Below are 21490 nucleotides of genomic sequence, written 5' to 3' on the forward strand. Positions count from 1 at the left end.
GTGTGGAGTAGACACAGCCGAGCCTTATCGTGTCCGAGCGGGGCCCGTACGCAGGAGGTCAGGCAGCTCTGTCTACAGTTTATACGGGTGCTGCTCCAGCCAGGCCTTCAGAGAACAAACACAGACAGCCAAGGGAGCAGCCAGAGAAATGCAACCCCCAGGCACCTTGAGCCATCTCACAAACAGCAAGGAGGCCCGCGGAGCCGAGCGTGCCTGGCACCATTCAGGAGGTTGCTCTCCCCGAGGAAATTCGGAAATTCCCTTCTCCTTCTGCATTCAGTCCTTCTTTCCAAAGCCCATAATTTTTGCCCTTTTATCCATCCACCGTTCTACCTTTTTATTTAACCACCCTTAAAGCCATCATTCCTCCCGTCTATCCATCCAGCTGTCTTGTCCATCCATTTTTTTTAATTTCTCCCTCCATCCATCCTCCCCGTCCTTCCTTTTCCATGCCCATCCATGCACCCTCCCATCCACCTGTCCTTACTCCCTCCTTTATCCCCACCCTCTCCATGCATCATCCTGCCTTCTTTAAACCCATCCATCCCTTATCCCCGCTTCATCCAACAGCATTGTACATTTTAGACAAACTGTTTTGTTGTAGGAGTTAGAAAGGACAGTGTTACCATCAGTGGTATTCCCATGCAAGACACAATTTAGTTGTTGGTGCAGAACACTTTGAATGTGCATTGTTTGCTTTCTTAAGAAACATTATCATTTTCTATATCGTTCGGATCCCTTCCCTAACAATGTCTGTTAAAATGCCAAACTAGTGAGATAATACTTTAACGATCTGCTAAACAATGCCACATAAATGGCTTCTCCTTGATGCATAATTTACTCAACTGTGCCTCATACTTCCATCCTCCATTGGCCCCAGAATTCAATTGGAACCACAAATAAATTGTATTTTAAGCCCTACAAGATTATAACCCCCAAGGTGAAGTAAATCATTAAATGAACGGCCAGAACTGTGAAAGCAGCAGATTTCTACATGTGTAGACAGTAAAAGGACAGTGGTGTGGGAGCAGATCCACAGACTGACGGACATCGCCCCGTGGACACAAACTGGTGAATACACATCAATACATAGGCAGTCATGTAATTATACGCCCATCCTTAGTCACAAAACAGACATTCACAAAGGCCAGAGAGTGGTGGTGCTAAGAGGCCAAGCCGGATGCAGAAGTCTGCTCTACACTACTGTTAATCTAATTTAGCAGGTCTGTCACCTCAACCACAGACCCTCTTAGCTTGTGATGGAAGCCATCTTGAATGATATTTATCTTTATATCTTACTCCTTCCTTCACTGGCCTTTCAGCCTCCACCCAATGCGGGTAGGAGGAAGAAAAATGGGCGGGACATTGGTTCTTGCCAATTCATCCGCCTGTCACTATGCTCCAGCCTTGGCCCGGCATGGCTATTTGTGTTTTCCTTTGCACTCTTACTCCAGCACCCCGGAAGGCCCTGCCGGCATCCATTATCGGATGAGTCAAAAATCAGCACCCAGGCCCTCGTCAGGAGTCAGATAGAGGGGTATCCCCTTTGTGGCCACGATCTGTCTGGCATTTCCACACACTGTAACATTGCCCAAGGCTTTGGCTGCACACATCCCTGTCCGAGCATATTTTTTTTTTTTAGCAATTGTTCCTCCCGCCATGGCACCCTTTCCCCCTAATCTCCTCTACTGTTACAATGCCCCCCCACCCCCCAGGACATATCCCCCCAGATCACATTTACCGCCTACTTCCAGGACATGGAGAATTGTGAAGATTTTCTTCCACCTAAGACCTGGATCAGACAGGTATTGTCCATTCTGGGGGAATAACTCATAAATGCATCCATTCACGCACTCCCCCCAACGCATCAATTCACGCATTTCGTCTCTCCTCATTTATGCACACACCCAGACACTGCATCCATTCACGCACCCAGACAACACCATTCGTTCACACACACCAAGACAATGCATCCATTCACCCACCCAGACACCCCCATTCGCACACATACACACCCCATTCGCACACATACACTTACCCAGACCACACACATGCACCCAATACCCCCATCTCCCTCCCACCCCCTTTCGGACGATCAACATACCTTTTCCAGCGAGGTGGTCATCCGTGAGGGGATAGGTACTGGCGCTTTCCACCGCCAGCACCGCACCGCAGACAGGACTCAGCCACACCGTATTACGTATCGTAATACAGCGGGTGGAGTCTTGTTGGCGTGTCGGTGCTGGTGGTGGAATCGCCTCTCTTCCTCTGCCAGCCAGGCCGACGAGATCGGATTTCCACCCGTAAACGGGCAGAAATCCTACCTAACTCCAAATATGGCAGTCTTCGGACTGCCAGCACTGACTCTCTGTTGGCGGCTTCGGCGGTCTTGGAAAAAGACTGCTGAATTCTTAATGACCACCATAATGTGTGGAGAAATGGACCTATAAAAACACAGCTAGCATATGAGGAGGAGCGTCGTCTTGCCATAGCACTGCCGGCTGACGGGAGCAGATAGGGACAGTGAATGGGTGTCAGAAGTGGGAAACATTCACTTTTTAACCTTGGGATATTCATCAACAACAAAGAAGAGTTTGGCATCAAGGAACAGATTTGTGCCACTGAACAGTCCCAGGAAAGAGAATGTTTCCTCGAGGAAGAGAGGACTACTCCTTCCGATGGCTCTTTTTGTGTTTTTTTTTTAATGGTAAGATCTTTTATGAGACTATCGTTTACAGGTGACTTAACTGAGGGAGAAGTAGAACACCTAGGTACGTCCCTGCAGGTTTTAGCCAGAAACAACCGTCCTCCCACTCCCCGCTGAGGTTCAGGTGCAGGAAGGAACAAGAATAGCAGGCCATGATGTTATGCTTCACCAGAGGCCCCACAACCATGTGCAGGTGTCCTGTGGATCCAAGAGGAACACCATCTTATAGCATTTGTGACAAGGCTTGAAACTTAAAAGTTCTCAAAGAGACGCTTGCCCTAGTTGCTGTCTAATGCAGAGAAATGTAATCGCTGGAACACCTAGAGAGCTCCGGACCAGAACTAATGAAGCACAGAACATCAGGAATAACCACCAGCACACCTGTTGGCTCCTAATTTACTGTTGCGTCATCATGTCCAAAAAAGGATTCAAACATTATAGTGCCACCTGGCACCCTAAAGAGCTCTTGCTCAGGAAAAGTTTTTCTTGGACCAGTCAAAAGTTTGGAAGGATAATTTATGAGATGAGGAATGTGCAGTGAAGATGTATCCATTACAAGTGAGCAGTAATTCAGCTATTGGTGCCTATCTGGGATGTACGTATTGATAGTAGGCTCTGCTAATTAAGGATTTACATTCTGAAATCCATGCAATGCATCATTTTACTGTCCTGTACATTTCAAATAATTACTTCGTGAAGGGAGCTCTGCTGCTCTCTCTTCCACCACAGTTAGCTTTTAAGAGTCGGGCAGAGAGTCTCTCATTGTGAAGTGAGTATGCACATGTCTTTAGACAGACAGCTTACAGCATCCGTTTGGCCTCCGTCACACTAGATAGCAGGCTTCTATGACCAGTGCCTGTCCTAGACACTGATAGGTGGCCCTGTAGAGGTATGCAGTCTGCGTCCCATGAAGTTTTGGCTACAGTGCATGCCATTTCCCCATTTGTTCCTGAGACCGGTTTGACTCAGATCAAGACAGTCCAAGATCTTCTAAAGCAGGTTTTGCTAGGTGCCACTGCCTGAGAAAGGCAATTGCCAAGAAGGGAGAGGCAGAGTGGTTTCACAATACTTAGGGATGTCCATATCATGGAGCAGGTGGTCAGCAGCATTCCAGGAATGAAATGGTGCTGTAACACCCAAAACCACAGGGCTGAGCTGAAAGGACTGCACTAAGTCAGCTGGCCAAACACCTGGAATTTCGATGGGACCAGACAGAAAAAGAACAAGCTTTTTTTGTCTATGGTCCCTCCATCCCGACCTTCCACAAAATTAAGACTCACCTCTACACCAAAGCACTCATTTCACCCCCATTTTTCAGCTCTTGTGGATACTCGCTCAGTTTCCTTTCTGTGGTGTGGCGGCATCATACAAAACCCACAAACAGATAAAGGCCCTGCGACTTCCAGCATCTTATGTTGGTTTGTCAGACTCTAAAGGCATGGTGATCCAACTAACCTAGAGGCCTAGTAAAGCTTTGATCCCAGTTTTAACTGCCCCAGTCCCAGCATGAAGAGGGCTCGCTAAGCTTGTGCCTCGGCTCAGGTGGAAGTGGCCCTGCATCTTGGGCCGTGGGTGTTGCAACACTAAGCAAATCCTTGGAGGTCAGATGGAGAACAATGAAAATACCTTTATTTAATAGCCCAGAGCATCTCCTGCGCCTTGGAGTACAAACTGCCTTATGGCAGGCAACTTAGTTTGACAAAGTGCGGCTACTTCTTTGCGCACAGAGAGCTGTGTTCACTATTCCTTTCTCTGGATGCATGGCTATGATATTCTGTAAATCTAACTAGTGATACTGCAATTGGGTACCGCTGGAAGAATGCACACTATTTCAAGAGTTTTCTGGCACATACCTAAAGACGTGCTTGCTTTACAAAGTAAAGGACAAATCTCTCCAAATATATATCCGCAAAATGGAAAATACTATCAAGGCACTTCAGTCAGGTGATGTGAATGGCCCCATTTTAAAAACTGTCCCAGGACCACTGATCTTCGACCTTCATCAGGATCTGCCTGCCCTGTCCCAGTGCCACTATCGACTGTTCCTACGTGTGGCATTTAAATACCGGATAACCCTGGCAGGCTGGCCGATAGGGGCTTCTTTCCTATAAGGTTGAGCGCTCTGACATGCCGGGAGGGCTGAGGACGGAAGGTCGAACTATGGAATGCGGGACATGCGAATGGCTCTTCTCCAAGCCAAAAGGAATTTCTTAGAAACCAGCGTGAAAAGAATTCAAGAGTTTTCCTACAGTGGAGACCTCAGAATGTGAGTTTGTGTCTAAACAGACCTATTATCCCATTGATTGAACAGAGCACGGAACCAGGGTAGCGTGCGGGTTTCTGCCTTGATTTTTGATACTCCTGGCACTGCCCGTGCCACCTCTGATCAGAGGGACCACGAAAGAAGCTCATCAGCCAATAGGTCTAATGGATTTGGTTGCGTCCAATGGCGTTGCCCCACACAGCCACCATCACAGTGCTTTCTCGAGCAGAGTTCGCCTGGCTGAACGCCGGCATGCCATCTCACGGCTGCTTCAGGGTGCTCCGAGACACTAAGCAGGCCGAAATGCCGCAACCAAGTGCTATCCAGAGAGCCGCGGTGACGTCACTGGGTGAAGCCCCAGTGCCCTCCCACTGACCTCTAAACCACTCAAGGTGACTGCGGAAGGCATTTAACAGCGGGAGCAGCTGCCTGGGGTGGGGGATTCAGACGAGGTCAGTTTGGGCCTGGGAGTCGACCCAGTGCAAATGCCTTGACCCGGAGGTCGGTCTCCGGAGTGGCTGTGGACAGTTGTCCGGCCTGGGATCAACCGGGCAGGAGTTGGGCTCTCCGGAGAAGTATTACAGAGAACCATATCTTCCCCTCATTCTCCCTACAGGGGCATAGCTCCTACTGGTGCAGCAGGTGCAGTGGCACCGGGGTCCAGGGTCTTGAGGGAACAACTGAACCACGGTAATTGCTCTATTTTAAAAATCCAGCGTCTGGGCCCATGGCATCCTTGCTACGCTACTGTCTGAAATGTATGCACCAGAGGGACCACAGACCGTTTAGAAATTATGACATGCGAGGTACCGTGTCACGCAACCAGAGCATGTAGAGTGCTGCAGACCCCAGGAGGTCTATACTACAGATCTGATGCAGTATACACTGTCAAGGTGTATGCAGACCAGGGACGATGTTCCAAACTTGCAGAAAAAAGAGCCCTTGAGTTCAAAACCAGTAAAGCACAACATTCCGAAAAATATGGCGTGAAAAAACTAAAACAAACTTTGCATTTTTGGAGAGCCAGGTGAGGGATTCTTTACATACTGCACACATCCAAACAATAACACACACAGAAACCTGTACAAAGAGAGAGCTGTGGAAGCAGCAAGGTGCGCTGGCAGTCAGGTGCGCACTGATGCGCGTCTCGGCCACAGGCTAGCAGAGTGAGAGTCAGGTCTGGGCTGAGGTGCACCGGGTGAGCGCTGCGTGAGTCCCGAGCATGCTTTAGGCCAGGGGGGCATGGCGGTGAATTGGTAAAGCTGCGTGTTTTGACCCTAGCCCTGCAACTGCAAGGTGTGCCCAGTGGTTCCGTAGTAGGATGTCAGTGTATGGGCCTCAAAAGCGGATTGATTCATGTCAGGACTCGGGTGCATTGGCAGAAATATGTTCATCTTCATCACAGCAATGACACGGTGGTTGCAGTCAGGATTGGGTGCATGAGTAGACAGAACCGCTTAAGCTGCGTCCAGGCCCCAGTGCTTGTACAGAGGGTGGTGTCCTTGGCAGAGATGTGTGCAAGCCTTTCTGCGAGTTTTCTTTTACAGTTTTTTTCCTGTATGTATATAGCGCCAACTCGTCCCAAGGGCACTGGAGCACCGGGGTGTATTTTTTTTTATTTTATTTAATGCGTTTTTATATAGCGCGGACTTTACCCGAAGGTGTCAGAGCGCTTCACAATAGGCAAAGTAAAGATACAAGAGGAGAAAAATTACAAGTGAGCCTGTTACAAAAACAAGCGTTACATTACAAGAGGCAATCGTGATAATTGTGCACGTATCAAGAGCAAAAAATAAACGAGGTAGCAAACGATACGTTATGAGAGGAAAAAGTGACGTGTGCAGGTTACAAGAGTAAATAAAGTGCGAATAGAGGTAAAAAAAAGTTGCAATCAATGGAAGACACTCAAAACACTAAAACAATAGTTATGTTACATGAGGCAGTGGTGGCCGTTGTGCATGTATCAAAAGCAAACAAGATATAAGAGGTAGCAAATGATACGTTGAAAAGGAAAGGTGCAGTGTGCATGTTACAAACGAGTACAAGATACAGGTAGAGGTAAAATACTGCACTAAATGGCAGACACTCAAAACACAAAAACACCCTGGGAAGGCACTTCTATAGGCATGGAGAACAGAATATCCTATAATGGAAGGACTTCCTTCTGAAAACAGAGGGCTTGCATTAACTTTGGAAGTGTCTTTGAAGGAGGAGAGCTTTGAGGTCAGTTTTGAAGGCCTGGGAAGAGGTGGTGGTCCGAAGCTGAGGCGGAAGTGAGTTCCAGATTCTCACCGCGTTGCCTGAAAAGGATTGGGCCATCAATCTTTCCTTCTTGAAAATGGGGGGTTCAAGCAATAACTTTTCTGCATTACGTGATGGTCTGGAGCCCCCAGAGAGTTTCAGTTTATTCACCAGGTAGCGAGGGGAGGAGGAGTGCAAGGCTTTGTGGGTGATACATGCAGTTTTGTAGATAGATCTTGCCTCTATGGGAAGCCAACGGAGGGTGGATAAAATGGGTGTGATGTGGTCGCTTCTTTTGGCCCCATATATGAAACGAGCTGCTGAATGGAGAATAGACTTCAGGGGGGAAAGGTGGGATTTGGGAAGGCCAGTAAGAAGAGAGTTACAGTAGTCCAATCTGGAGAGAACCAGTGCTTGGACCAGGGTTTTAAGGTCGTACTCCGGGAAGAAGCGACGAATCCCCCAAAGAAGGCGCAGTTGGTGTCGAGCAGACTTTGCAATGGAGTTAATGTGGGAGAGTAGATTAAGTTTTTTGTCAAGAATGACACCAAGGGATTTTGCGCTCTCGACAATGATGGGCTTATTGTTCATTAGATTGATCCGATCCATCCATGTTTGCACTGGGGGATGAGAAAGGGAGGAGGAAAGGAGGAGGAATTCTGTTTTGGAGGGATTCAGGATCAGTTGATGAGTTACCATCCAGTTTTGAATGGAGTCGAGGGTAGAGCTAAGGAAGGAGAGATCGTGATTGGAGGCCACCTTAAGGTAAATCTGAGTGTCATACGCATATAGATGATAGTGGATCCCGGATTTACTCAGCAGATTTCCCAACGGTTCTAAATAGAGATTGAACAGTGTGGGCGCAAGTATGGAGCCTTGAGGAACACCTTGACTGACTGCTACAGGAGCTGAAAGACTGTTCGCTATTTTGATCATTTGGGATCTATCAGAGAGGAAGGAGGCAAACCATTTGAGCACAGTGCCCTCCATGCCCATTCTCTGTTGAAGAGTGTTAAGGAGAGTGTTGTGATTGACAGTGTCAAAGGCTGCAGAAAGGTCAAGAAGAATTAGAAGACAAGACTCCCCTGAATCGAGTATCCGCAGCGCGTCATCAATCACTAGCAGCAGGGCTGTTTCAGTGCTGCGGTTTTGAATGAAGCCAGACTGGAAATTGTCAAGATCATTTTCCTTGATATGGCGAGAGAGTTGTTTCGCTACACATTTTTCTGTGATTTTCGCAAGAAAGGGTAGGTTAGTGATGGGACGGTAGTTGTTGAGGTCGTTCGCATCAGCAGTGGTTTTTTTTAGCAGAGGGGTGACCTGCCCAATTTTGAAGGACACAGGAAGGGAGCCTTGACTGAGGGAGAGGTTGACCAGAGTGGTCCAGTAGGAAAGAGAATTAGTATAGAAGTCAATGGCAATGGCACTAGGGATGGGGTCAAGAGAATGGTTAGAAGGCTTTGTATCAAGGATGCATTTGAGGAGAGCATCGTCAGAGATGGGGTCAAAGTTTTGCCAAATGGTTAAGGATTTGCACTCCTCTGTGGGGGTAGGATGAATGACCTGATCTACAAGTGCTTTTACCTTTTCGTCAAAGAATATAGCGAATTCCGCTGCTTTCTTTGTGGAATCTTCCAATTTGGAGGTTGGGGGAGAGCTGTTAGGGTTCTTGATGAGGTCGAATAGTTTTTTGGGTCTATTTTTGGCTGAGTCAAGGAGGGATTTGTAGTGCGACGTGTAGTGTAGTGTATGTCAGGACTGAGGTGCTTCAGCAGAGCTGCCTGTAGCCCCCAGCCATGGAATAGCAGAGGTGCTGCGGTGCATTCATAAACCCCACCTGCAGGTCTCAGGCGCCATCTGCTTCCTCTACAGACCCCACCCCTGACAGCCAGAGGAGGATGGAATTACAGGAATGTGTTATTGTTCGCGCACAGACAGAGGGGGCGGCTGTGGGGGCTGCAGGAACAGGCAGCCACAATAAAGCCAGCAGATAAGAAAGGCGTGTGGGCTGGGGAGGGGCAGTTCTGGTACCCTGTCCCTGGACCCAGGACAACCCAGGCCTGGCTATTATTTGAAAAAGTATCTGCAGGCAGAGTTTCCTACCATCCAGAAAACACAGACATCAGGCCCAAGGCACATATGCAGATGGGTGTGCGGGTGCCAGTACCGTAGTCTCATTCGGTACTGGGAGTTGGGGGGAGGGGGGCGGCAGAGTTAAGGTCTATTAGTGGGTCAGTGAAGCAGTTTTGGAGCCTCTCCCTGAAAAAGGGGAGGTGCCCGCAGAGGAGTACAGAGATGTACAGGCAGAGACATCTGCAAGTCCCAAAGGTTGCCTCAGGTCAGATTCAAGATGACTATCGGTGCTAGTACTGGAAAAATGAGTTGGCACTGAAAGCTCGTTGGTAGAGCTGTATTTTATGCAATAATTGAAAAGCAGAAACTGCTCGCAGGGTAGGTTTGAGATACACTGCCAGCTGTGTGTGCGCCCCAGTGTCGGGCAAGCAGTGAACACTGAGGGCCTCCTTACGACTTTGGCGGTCTTTTCTGTAATACGGCTTGGCAGAGTCTTGCTGGCATGGTGGTGCTGGCGGTGCAAAACTGCCAGGACCCACGGACTCACCCTCTCCAGGCCAACCAGCTTGCCGGAAACGGTAAGTTGATCGTCTGAAAAGGAGAGGTGGGTGCATGCCTGTGGTGTGTGAGTGTGAATGGGGGTGTACGAGTGCGCATTTGTGAGCGAGCGAGTCGGGGTGTCTGCATGTATGCGTGTGGATGGGGCTGTGTGTCTGCATGTATGCGGAGGGGAGAGGGGTGTGTCAGGGTGCGAGTGAGTAGGTGTGTGTATTGGAATGCATGCAAGTGGGGTGCATGTGTGCAAGTCTGAGATTGAGTGGGGGTGTGTATGTGAATGTATGATTAGGCAGAGGGGTGTGTGTGTGAATGTATGCGTATGCGGAAGGGGTTGGGGTGTGAATGTTTGCAGAGGGGGTGCGTATGTGTGAATGTCAGTATAAGGGCGGGTGGGGGTTTTAGAATGGATGTGTATGGTTGGGGGGAGTGTTTGGAAGTGTGTGGACAGGTGGGGGGTGTTTGTGTGTGGATGGGTAAGGGTGGTGTCTGCATGTGTGCGGACGTGTGGGGGTGTGTGCGCCGGCAACAGGAATGAGGATTCCTGTGGTGTTTTACCACCAGGACTTTCATGGCCGGGTGACTGCTATGGAAAGCTTGGCAGTCTGCAGCCTTGTAATCCGTCTGGCAAGCAGAGGCCTGCCGCCAGGCTGGAGGAGCTCACGGCTGGCCGCATTGGTGTGACCGCACTGGCTGGCCAGGCGGCGTTGTGGCAGTTTGGCTTCTGCTAAACCCTACAACTTGTCATGCAGCGGTCTTTACCACCGGGTGGGTCCGCAGCATTAAGACCGCCACAGCGACGCTGGTGGTCTGATGACTGCCAGCCTCATATTGAGGTCCTCCGTCATGTTTGTGGTACTTTGGCAGTGCTGCGTGGGGCTCCAAGTCCAGGAAAATCAGGGAGTGCTGTGTGTTAGGACTGAGGTACACACAGAGCTCTGTGTTAGAACTGAGGTACACTGGTAGAGTTGGTTCACTTAGACACGCTTATATTGCCATAGAATGTTATCCTTACAAATTGTTCTGCATCTACTAAACGGAACAGGTTCAAATTAAGTAACAACATATCTGTGACCCATGACCCTAATAAGGGGAATGCCCTATTTTATACTGGATATTACGCACAAAAAGAGATCAGCCATGGGCTGGGGGTCAGGGACTCAGCTTGGCTCAGAGGTGCCTCTAAGAGCAGAAAGTAAAACCAATGTACTAATGAGCTAATGAATTCCTATTAGGACTGTAGGACGCCTACAGAATCCCAGCTGCCACAATGGACGTGATTACCTGCAGTGGGAGAAGTAGAGATCAAACAAAAATAAAAAGCATGGTCGCCATCACGTACCGTGACAATGCTACATGGGCCTTAGTCCGTAACATGGATCCGAAAGTGTCTCGACGGGACAGTGTGGCCCTGAGACACTAATATGGATATGTGAAGTGAAATTCTCCATGTGCAGGAAGTATAAACAAAATGCCATATAGGCAATACAGTACTCGGCACCAGTACATAAGAAGGCACTCTATGGATCCACCACAGGCCTCTGTTTGAGAGATTATACTGACACAGGTTCTAATATCCATATGTGGTGGATGTGTGGTTGTGTCAGTGGTTTCTATCCCTATGGAAGACTGATTGTTTTGAACAGTGGAACGGGCTAGGTGTGATATGCGTGATAGGCTTGCGAGATTGCTTGTAGCATTCCCGTTGTATTATAGCCAAGTAAGGACACCTAACAAGTGTAACTTTGACTCATGTGCAGTATAACAATGTTCTAAAACTAAACTAAAACTTTAAAAGTGGTTAAAAAGTTGCTTTGAAACCCATACCTCGAAATGTGATGGGATACTGACCTTGCAATCTAGATGTCCTAGGGCTCCAGGTTAGGGACAATCAATATTTCAAAGCCTGATATCTCTGCAACTATCAGTCGTGAATTACGAACTGACCTCATTGTCACTGCAGGCCCTGGGCACCTCCCAGAACGGATAGCCGGGCCAAGAAACATTAAGTTGTCATGAAAGGAGTGTAGGAAGTCCTTACCTCGGGCTATAGTTTATTCACTGGCATAAGACTACCACAGAGGTTGCTTACAGAGGTCCACGGAAGCCCTGTGTCTGTGGATACCAAGTGGATCACTGTTTCAGGTCCAAGCAGGTTAAAGGCATATAGAGTTCTGTGACAGAAGAATGGAGCACCACCTACGAGAATAAAGCACCATCACAAGTCCAGTCTACCAAGTTGAAGGTGGAGGGCTTCTTAAGTACTGCACTACAGGGGTAAAGTATTCCAGAGTAAAGGAAATTCTTATGCCAGAGATACAGAAAAATGTTAACACCAACCCAAAAACCCTAGAGGAAAGACGTCATTAGGCTGACTGGGAAGAGAGGTTTCACCATGCCACTTGCAAAAGTTCTCCTCTGGGTACACATTTTGCTATGGGGCTTCCTGCTCATTGCCCTCTCATGTGGGGTGAAGTAAGAAGAAAACAAAAAATCATGAAGGCCCTATTCACTTTCATGGCATGCCTAATGAAAAAGAAAGAAGCAGTTCCTTAGGTGTGAGCAGTGGAAGGATACAAGTCAAACAGTCAAAAGGATGGTACAAAAGTTATGGTCCAGGGAAGAAGCAAACAAGAAGAGAAATGAAAGCCATCAAATAAAAAGTAAACAGTGACAATAAAGCCAACCACCGGAATGCAATGAGTGGGGTCCAAACCTACAGTAAGTCACTGGTAAGATCCACTTGAGGTTTTCGCCTACAGACAACAAAAAGGTGTCTCGTAGGTATGGATGTCTGTCAGAATTGTTTTTTTTGAGGGGGGGTGGGAGTGGTCAGTGGCGTCCCAGACTGTTATTGGCGGGGACCACAACAATACTATCACAGGCAGCGTAACACTACAGAGACAGTAGTGTTACGCTGCACTGTGAGCCTGCACTCTAGGCTTTACCACAGGGGCGGTTCCTCCACTATGGCGGAGGAGTGTTGCCCTCCCCCCATCGCCAGCAGCAGGAGCTGCAAACCTTTAAAACAGAAAAAAAAACGATAATATACAATGGTTACTACTGTTTTATTTTTAAAGGGGCTTGGCCATGGAGGTGATGAGCACTGAGGGGAGTGCACAGAGCACTCCTCTCAGTGCATGTGTATGTTTGCCCGGCCGTCTTGGGCCGGCCAAACACACATGCACACAAAGGCTCTCTCCAACCAAGCACTGTGTTGCCGGGATGGAGAGAGCAACCCCGGGCTCCTTTTTTGATTTTCTAATTTAAGGATAAAAATTCGATCCTGCTGTATGTACTGAACAGTTTTTTTAATCTATTTGTTTCATTACTAACTGATATTGTATTTTTTTGGAGGACTTTGTTCATCATGCATGCAGTTTTCGTGTAGAACTAAACAAATGCCTTAGCCTCACCACGTAGCCACTGCGGCAACCTGGAGCCCCTTTGGTGGCATTCTGGTGCCCTGGTACAGGGGTGTGACTGCGCGTTTCCTAACATACATGCGCAGCACGCAGGGCCAGAAGTGGGCTCGCACATCGGCATGGCCTCGACAAGGGCAAGTTTGCAGATCATACATGGAGGGCACGGACATGTTCATCTCCTAGGCTGAAAGAGGAGACGACCATCCTGGTAACAACCGGCATATGATCTTGCTTGACCAGGCAAGCATGCTTTTAGGAAGACAGATGCCCTCAGTGACTGCCAGATGCAAACAGCTGCACACGCCTGGCAACGTAAAGTGCACTATAAAGTATTCGTCCACTTTATGTGCACAAATGACATCCCAGAATAGTGATCAATAATTACACGGCTGCATACAAAAACCGTACCCGGCTCACACAGTGATGCTGCAGCATCGCTGAGGCAGGAGTGGGGGAGCCCCACAGGACCCCTATAAAAAAAGGAGGGGGTGAAGAGAGGGATGAGAAGCCCCAAGCCCGGCTCATCTCACAAGCTGGGTTTCCTTGCCTTATAATGTATTAAATGGCATCTCCCAATTTAATTACTGCAATTTACATTGTTTGCATGTTATTGGTCTGAATACTGCGGCTCCACGTGCTAGAGACGGCGCTCCACGTGTCCAGCTCTACAGGTGGACGGGCCAGTGTGGGGTGAAGCAGGTGCCTGGCTCTGGCCCAGCTCGAGTTCCTCTTCGACTCTCCGGGCAAAACGAGCCGAGCTTTCATGTGGCTTCTGCCTGCCACCCGCGCGCAAACCTCACGCGCCAAGAATCAAAGGCAAAACCGTGTCCTTTGATGTAAAACGGGCAAAAGAGAGATACACATCTAGTGGTCGAATTGCACAAGTGAAACCGGAAAACCTGAGATCAATCCTGGCTTCTCTGTTTTGCCAAAGTCAGTGATCCAGGGCAGATACATTTTTTCACAGAGCATACAAGAGTGCATTAAAATAAGTATGTTTCGGATATGTGCTGTCTAAAAACAACTCCTGCATTTGACTCAGTATATAAATAAGAATCTGGCCACATAGTAAGGTACACAACAACTGACACCCCTCAGTTCACTAATCCTTTTCCATCAGGGAGGTGGAAAAGCATGAATGTTTCCAGGGTCCTGTTTAAGAGATACCGCTTTTAATAAATGACTCTCAATGCAGTGCTATAATCTGATGTACTACGGTAAAACGCTTCCCTATGTTTAAAAACAAAAAAACTATTTTTTGACATTGAAGAGACTTTATCATTGAGGTCTGCTATAGGCTGTAAGTTGTGGACATGTTCTCAGAGCGAAGCCGGACCCTTAGCTTGCCTATGGCTCAGGTCTCCATCTTTATTTGTTAGCTCACCCATCGCTGTGCAGCACAGCTCATGTATGTTATAAGAGGCTGTCAGTGAGCCCCGGCCACACTCAAAACCAACACAGCTTCTTGCAGAGCACACACGTGAAAATTCTGCTTGAGCACACAACAGCAAAGACATGCTTTGGGATGAGTCAGCATGTTTGCAATGGCACTTACAATAAAAAAAACAACACACTAACTACCAACACAAGATATCAGACAAAGCACCTAATGGGTACACCAAAGTACAAATATATCACTTCCATGGGTAACAGTACACACAGAGCCACATTCATCTATACAACAGCACCCATCTTTAATGAACTCATAACACTCATTCAACATAGTCCAGTTAAGTGACCAGATATATATTGTGCCCCCGACACAATACCACTTCAAAGTAATTGACACACACATATAACCTGTCTGGACAACGAGCAAGCCGAGTAGTCTGTTTAGCATTCAAGCCCCAGGACAGACATCCGGCTATACACAACCAGCCGATAACACACCCAGCCATCTACAAAAAATATCCTCACACAGATCACGATTTACAACAGCTCACAGCCAGGCTCCAATCTTCAATGGAATCCTTAAACCCTGAGCACAAAATACATGGTCCTCAAAAGTTTAAAACTTGCATTTATTTAACATGCAGAAGCGTTTCACCTTAATACATCTGATTATTATTGACATATTTATAAAAAATGTGAGTTTTTAAACATGCACTGAGAAACATTGGTGACCACACCCTGATCATAATGCTGTCATTGTACTAAGAGGTGATTCAGTTGTCATGTGGACTCTATATGTGGCCTAGATTCTTATTATATAAATAGCACCATTATAGGCTATCAAATTAAACACAAGAGAAGTTCTTGTATCACACACATCCACAACTCACTTAATTGAAGGTACTCTCATATGTAATAATGAACAAAAAGTAGGGTCAGTGAAAAAGCTTTTACCTAGGATCAAAACATTTGGCCAAGCAGAGAAGCCAGGATTGATCCCATATTTTCCAGTTTCACTCTATGAAATTGAACCACCAGTTTGGTATCTCTTTCTGACATCAAATGTTGATGCTTTGCCCTTATTTCTTGCAGGATTAGTTTAGTGCATGCATGAGAGGCAGAGTTCCACATTTTATTTCTTGAACTTTTACATAGCACAAATCTTGCCCAAGGATGTAAGAGGAACCCATGGCGTATAAAGACCATGTTACACTTTTTTTGTTGGCACTGGTAGGTTAGCTGGGATTCAAAGGATGATGAGCTGAAGGCAGATTCAAACCTCCGTCCTCATGGTGCATGGTCAGCAGCTGGAAGCCCTAGGCCAGTGGTTCCCAACCTGTGATCTGGGGACACCTTGGGGTCCGCAAAGCCTCCTCAGGGGGTCTGTGACTGCTTAGAAAATGAAATAATATTAACAGATTAGATCCCCGGCTCCCAGTAATGATAAAGTGGGGGTCCACAAAAGTCAAATCACTGCCCTAGGACACAATGCCTTCCATCAAAGCTCAGCTTTTTTGGGCTCGAGGTTCCAAGAAGAATTAGAGCTGAGCCAAAGCCAGGCTTCTAGCTTGAGTTTTCAGGGGCTCGTCTACCTCCAACGTAAATGATATAAACAGTCACACAGTTATGCCCGACTTGAAACACACAAATGCCAACAGCAGCGTTCTAAAAAGGAACCTCAGAGGCAAATATACACACACTCTGGAATGCATTTTCATAGAAAGAGTACAAACATGTGCAAATGTAGACCATTAGTAATAGACCAATGTACTTACCTGAGTAAAAGCACAAGGAAGCCTTTGTCAGGGGTAGCAATGCAATGACAATATATAACCCACACTATAATTAATTCCATAACACTTAGAACTCAGTCAACTGATGCTCATACAGGCTTTTTAATAATTCCCTTTTACTGATTGACGTTCTTACACTCATAAGACAAAGCTGCGAAGGGCCATATCCAGCCCCAGTACTGTACCGGCCCACAGCAATAAACCACCCACCACCAACTGGACAGGCACACTACTGAAGAGATCATACACATACTGCCAGCCAACAGAGGACTGTACTTAAGTCCAACACAGCAGCTCCTGACTAACAACATACTAAGGCCCCTTCATGGCATAGGACGATGGCATCAAGATTTGGGAGGATATTAACAAAGTCCATCTCAGCAGATCTCTCTCTACCACTTCTCCCTGTAACTTATTCCTGCTCTGGACCATTAACAGAGTGTCTCGGAGAGGACAACCCAGGGCAGTAACCAGCAAAGTGGACAATGAACACAAGAAATTCCACAAAGTGACCCGCAGAGCTGCTCAAAGCTGCCAGCTCACTGACAACCATAAAGTGCCAGCCTAACTCACATTTCTTACTCCATCACACTGCTCAGCGCCTCGTCCCATAACACGATAACCGCACCTTAGTGGTACTCATGCACACCATGGAAACACTTCCCACACAGAGCAAAACAAAGGCAACACCTTACCAACCAACCACCCCCACACGGTGTAACATGCTATCCATATAGACAAGAGCTTCAGCATCCCACAGAGGGTTAGTAAGCGCCATATAACTGTTGCAATACAATAATATACAGTACACAATGTCAAACACATAGTGACAGAGCAGGAGGCAAAGAAATGGTATTGCCATAAAGGTAAGCACATACAAACAGTAAACACTCAGTTACATACAGGCAGTAAGTCCCACATTAGCAAAAAAGACCTGCGCATAAGGACATGAGCCTTACACACAATGCTGAACTTTTGCATGCACACACCGAAAAAAACGATAACAATTTTCAAGTACAATGTTCACAGGGCTGCTCAGGAAGAGGCACACAAAACAAACACCCCCAGCCCGGTCCACCCACCGCCCCTGCCTCAAAAAGGCACCTACTTATCCAGCTTTTCTGTCACATGTTGAAAACACAAAGGGGAATTTTCTCGTGAACCACAATAAATGGTAATTTATGCGAACTTTTGTTCTACTGTGATCATTTCTGCTGACGTTTTAGAAAAGGCTGTTCTGGGGTTTCTTTCGCTGAACTGTTGTGTTTGGCTTGCTTCCGCGCCCCCAGGACGTGGCCAAGAGTGTCGGCGTCTGGTCAGCAAAGGGGCAGAGTCTAAGCAGAAGGGACAGGGGAGTGGAATGGGCAGGGCCAGTAATTTGGGGACTCGGCCAAAACAGTTGAATATTGTTGGTACAAAAGAGATTTCTGGGAGGGGGGGTGTAATGTCTAAGGCGGTCGGCAGAGAGGGGTCGCGGTCAGTACATGGTGCCGTGTGGGGGATCTAGGGGGTGAGAGGGCGGTAAGAGTGGTCACTATATGAAAAATAAAGTTACGAGGTGGGTCGGTGGCGGGTGCCCAGCTCCCTCCTTCACAGGCCCCATTACTGATTGGGAAGCACCGACTGTGCTGGAGCCAGTAAACAAGTCTCAATGAAGCTCCTCGCCTGACGCGCACGCCTGGCCCCTGCTCTGCAAGCCACTCTCCGGGCACCTCAGGCTTGCCACCCAGGAGGCTAGCTGGCAGAGTGCCCCTAGCACGCACACACACACACACACACACACCGCCCCCACACTCCCACCTTCCTCAGGTCAGAGGTGGCCACGTCCATGCTGCAGGCATGAAGCCTCCTCGTGCAGGCTGTGAGGGGCGCGCTCTCTTCTATCCTCGAGAGGCCTTGGTTTCCTACCTGGACGATGGCTCGGTTATTCAAGTGCGTGCGCCCTAGACTGGCCTTCTGGCTCTCAGGACGGCATCCTTCCCTCAGCTGCCCGCATTACACGGTTCCTCGCCAGTGCTATCGATTCTGCACCCAGTGCTGGTGGCTACAGCTTGTCTGGGGAATGCTTCATTTCTAAACCACCTGCGACAAACCCCAATTAATCATTAATGAGGGAACCAGGCCTGCCCCAGCTATTAACTCTGTCCATGCCAGGGCAAAGCACCGTGGACTACTGACGGATCAAACGGTTGGCTTACCATAGGATCACCCGCTGGTAATGACCCATTACATGCAGAGCAGCCCTACTGAAGTGCTGTTTTGATTACATTACAATACAGTGTTCTGTCGATAAATTATGGCACTGTGGTGTATCGCTGACTGTCAGGGATATTTTGCCACTTCCTTTGTTCAGCGTCAGGTGTTACACCAGCCATCCTCCGCTCACCTCTCTAAAAAACAGCCTGGTGCCAGTCTGCATAACATGGGCGCCAACATGGGAGACCCTGGACAAGGTGCGGGCCCAGCAGGAGAGGAAGAAGGACATGCAATGGCAGTGCTGTTGGAGTTTTGTGTTAAATTTCAGCGGGAGCCTAAGGGTGCTTAGAAAAGCCTGCAAGACCGGGCTCCTACTGTGATTGGTAGTTGGGTGCAGCGGGGAATCAATCAATCATTACATTTATAAAGCGCACTACGTACCCATGAGGGTTTCAAGGCGCTGGGGGAAGGGGGAGGGGGTGCTGCTACTGATCGAAGAGCCAAGTTTTGAGGAGTCTTCTGAATGCGAGTAGGTCTTGGGTCTGGCGTAGGTTGGTCGGGAGGGAGTTCCAGGTCTTGGCGGCGAGGTAGGAGAAGGATCTGCTGCCGGAGGTCTTTCGCTCGATGCAGGGGACGACGGCCAGGGCGAGGTTTGTGGAGCGGAGCTGGTGGGTGGGGGTGTAGAAGCTGAGTCTGCTGTTTAGGTAGGCAGGTCCAGTGTTGTGGAGGGCCTTGTGTGCGTGGGTGAGTAGCTTGAAAGTGATCCTCTTGTCTACGGGAACAGTTGCAGGGTTCCAGCAGGGTGCGAGCATTTTAGCTGGAAAGGATGGGACACTGTTTTTCCCCTATCTGGCACCCCCTGCAGCTCACTCCTGGACCTGCAGCCCTGAAAAGCCATGCACAAGGAAGGACCAGTATACATTAAAAAAAAGCATGACCTTCCACCAACCGACCAGACACATATGATCCGCCTCCCTCTTCCTCGTAGACGCCCCCCGGATCCACTGAGACAACAACATACGACGCTCCCCGTCACACCTGGTGGCCAAAGCTTTGAACAACATTCCCCTGCACCACAAGACTGCCTCATCGCTCCAGCAATTCAGAAAAGGACTGAAGACCTGGCTGTGTTCAACTGAACAGATTGCCGCGAAGCAGATAGCAACTCCAGCATCTTGAGCCCCTCACAGGTGGGTTGTATGATGGAACCACGCATGCGGCAACCACGCATTCCTGAACAATGCGGTTGGAACAATGACTGCATTGTTTCCATGCATGCCTTTACAATGATTTTTCGTTGTAAAGGCATGTGTGGAAACGGCATGCGTGGTTGTCGCATGCCACCTCCCCACTCTAAAAACAGAAGTACCCCGACCCCTTCACCCTTAAAAACTACCATAATACCCGACCCACCCTGAGCCCTAAAACCCACTCCCACCCCCAAAAATCAAACCTAACCCCTAAAAACAGAATTACCCCACCCCTCACCCCAGCCCTAAAAACAGAAGTAATCCGACCCCCCACCTTTAAAAACTACCAATACCCCCACCCACCCTGAGCCCTAAAACTGACCCCTACCCCAAAAAATATAACTACCCAATACCTAAAAACAAAATTACCCACCCCTAAAAAAACGACCCTTCCCACCCACCCTAAATACAAAATTACCTCCAACCCCCCCCACCTGCCCTAAATACAAAATTGCCCGACCCCCACCCGTAAAATCCTGCCCGCCCTAAATAAAAAATTACCCTGACCCTCTAACCCCACCCCTAATAACCCACCCCCCACCTGCCCTAAATACAAAATTACCCCAACCCCCACCCCTAGAAACCTGACCCCCCCCACCTGCCCTGAATACAAAATTACCCCGACCCCTAAAAACTACTCCCAACCCTGCCCCAGCCCAACTTACCTGACCACGTCCTCTGCCAATGGATCTTCCTTTTTCACTGCCTTAGCCACGCATGTACGTTGTTCAGCACATGTGTGGTTAAGGCAGAGAAAAAGGCCAGGGATGTAGTGCACCTCTCCTCCCTAGGTAACAAGAAGTTTGTGGACTCCCTGCTGGCGTTTGCTGTGCAGCACTTTTCAATAGCCTGAAAAGTGGGCTCTGATGGAGACGGACATGGTCAAGTAGTCAGTTGAGCCTCTGGCAAGGCTGGTCACAATGCAGGTAGAAACCTTGCAATCAGACATTAAAAAAGGCAGAAGAATTCTGAACCTCGGGTCAGATTTTTACCCCAGCAGAGCAGTGGTACTGTAGTTACTAAGAAGGTTGGTAGTGGGGTCTACAGGGACTGTCCCTATCCCTTCCTTGAGAGGTACCTGGTGAAACTAGGACAGAAATAATCATAGGGCATACAATAGAACAAGGCCCTTGTTGACAAAGTAGATAACTAATTAAGTGGCCACATTTGCAAATCAGGCCGGGTTTGAACTTGTATATATACGTTTTGTGGGTACTTTGCAAGGTATGGGAGCTTACATGCATCTGTGCTTTCAGTGGGTAATGTATGTGCTAATATCAGGGAAATCAACAGTAAAAATCAGCGCATCTGGCCAAAATAAAATAGATCCTCAAACAGTTATAAAAAAAAAAAAACACAGCTCACATACTGATCTGTCAGGTCAGCCTATCGATTACTGCCGACTGACCTATATGCTAGCCCGACCGTTGCCAGGTGGGGAGATGGGCACTGGACCAGTGGACAAAGGTGAGGCCCAGTTTCCCATACACATCTCCCAGGGGATCCTTCTAAGTGCTGGCTCTGAAAGAGTATTCTTTAGGGCTCAGCTTAGTAATTGGCCCAGGCTCCCTTGGAAGTGGGGAGCAGATTAGTTT

The 21490-nt window shown here is 48.2% G+C and overlaps 1 protein-coding gene across 11 annotated transcripts in view; it reads right to left on the reverse strand.

Moving 5' to 3' along the window:
• The window catches only part of PLEKHA6 (pleckstrin homology domain containing A6), a 527946-nt gene that overhangs the window by 150856 nt on the left and 355600 nt on the right, over positions 1-21490 (reverse strand). The window contains exon 1 of one of the 11 annotated variants that reach the window (XM_069238506.1): positions 18358-18472. The exons of the other annotated variants lie outside the window; for them this stretch is intronic. The gene's annotated coding sequence lies outside the window, so the exon portion shown is untranslated. Of the gene's footprint in view, positions 1-18357; positions 18473-21490 lie in introns of those variants that run through there. 11 annotated transcript variants of the gene reach the window in all.

Source organism: Pleurodeles waltl, chromosome 6 (assembly GCF_031143425.1).
Source record: "Pleurodeles waltl isolate 20211129_DDA chromosome 6, aPleWal1.hap1.20221129, whole genome shotgun sequence".
Lineage (NCBI taxonomy): Eukaryota > Metazoa > Chordata > Amphibia > Caudata > Salamandridae > Pleurodeles > Pleurodeles waltl.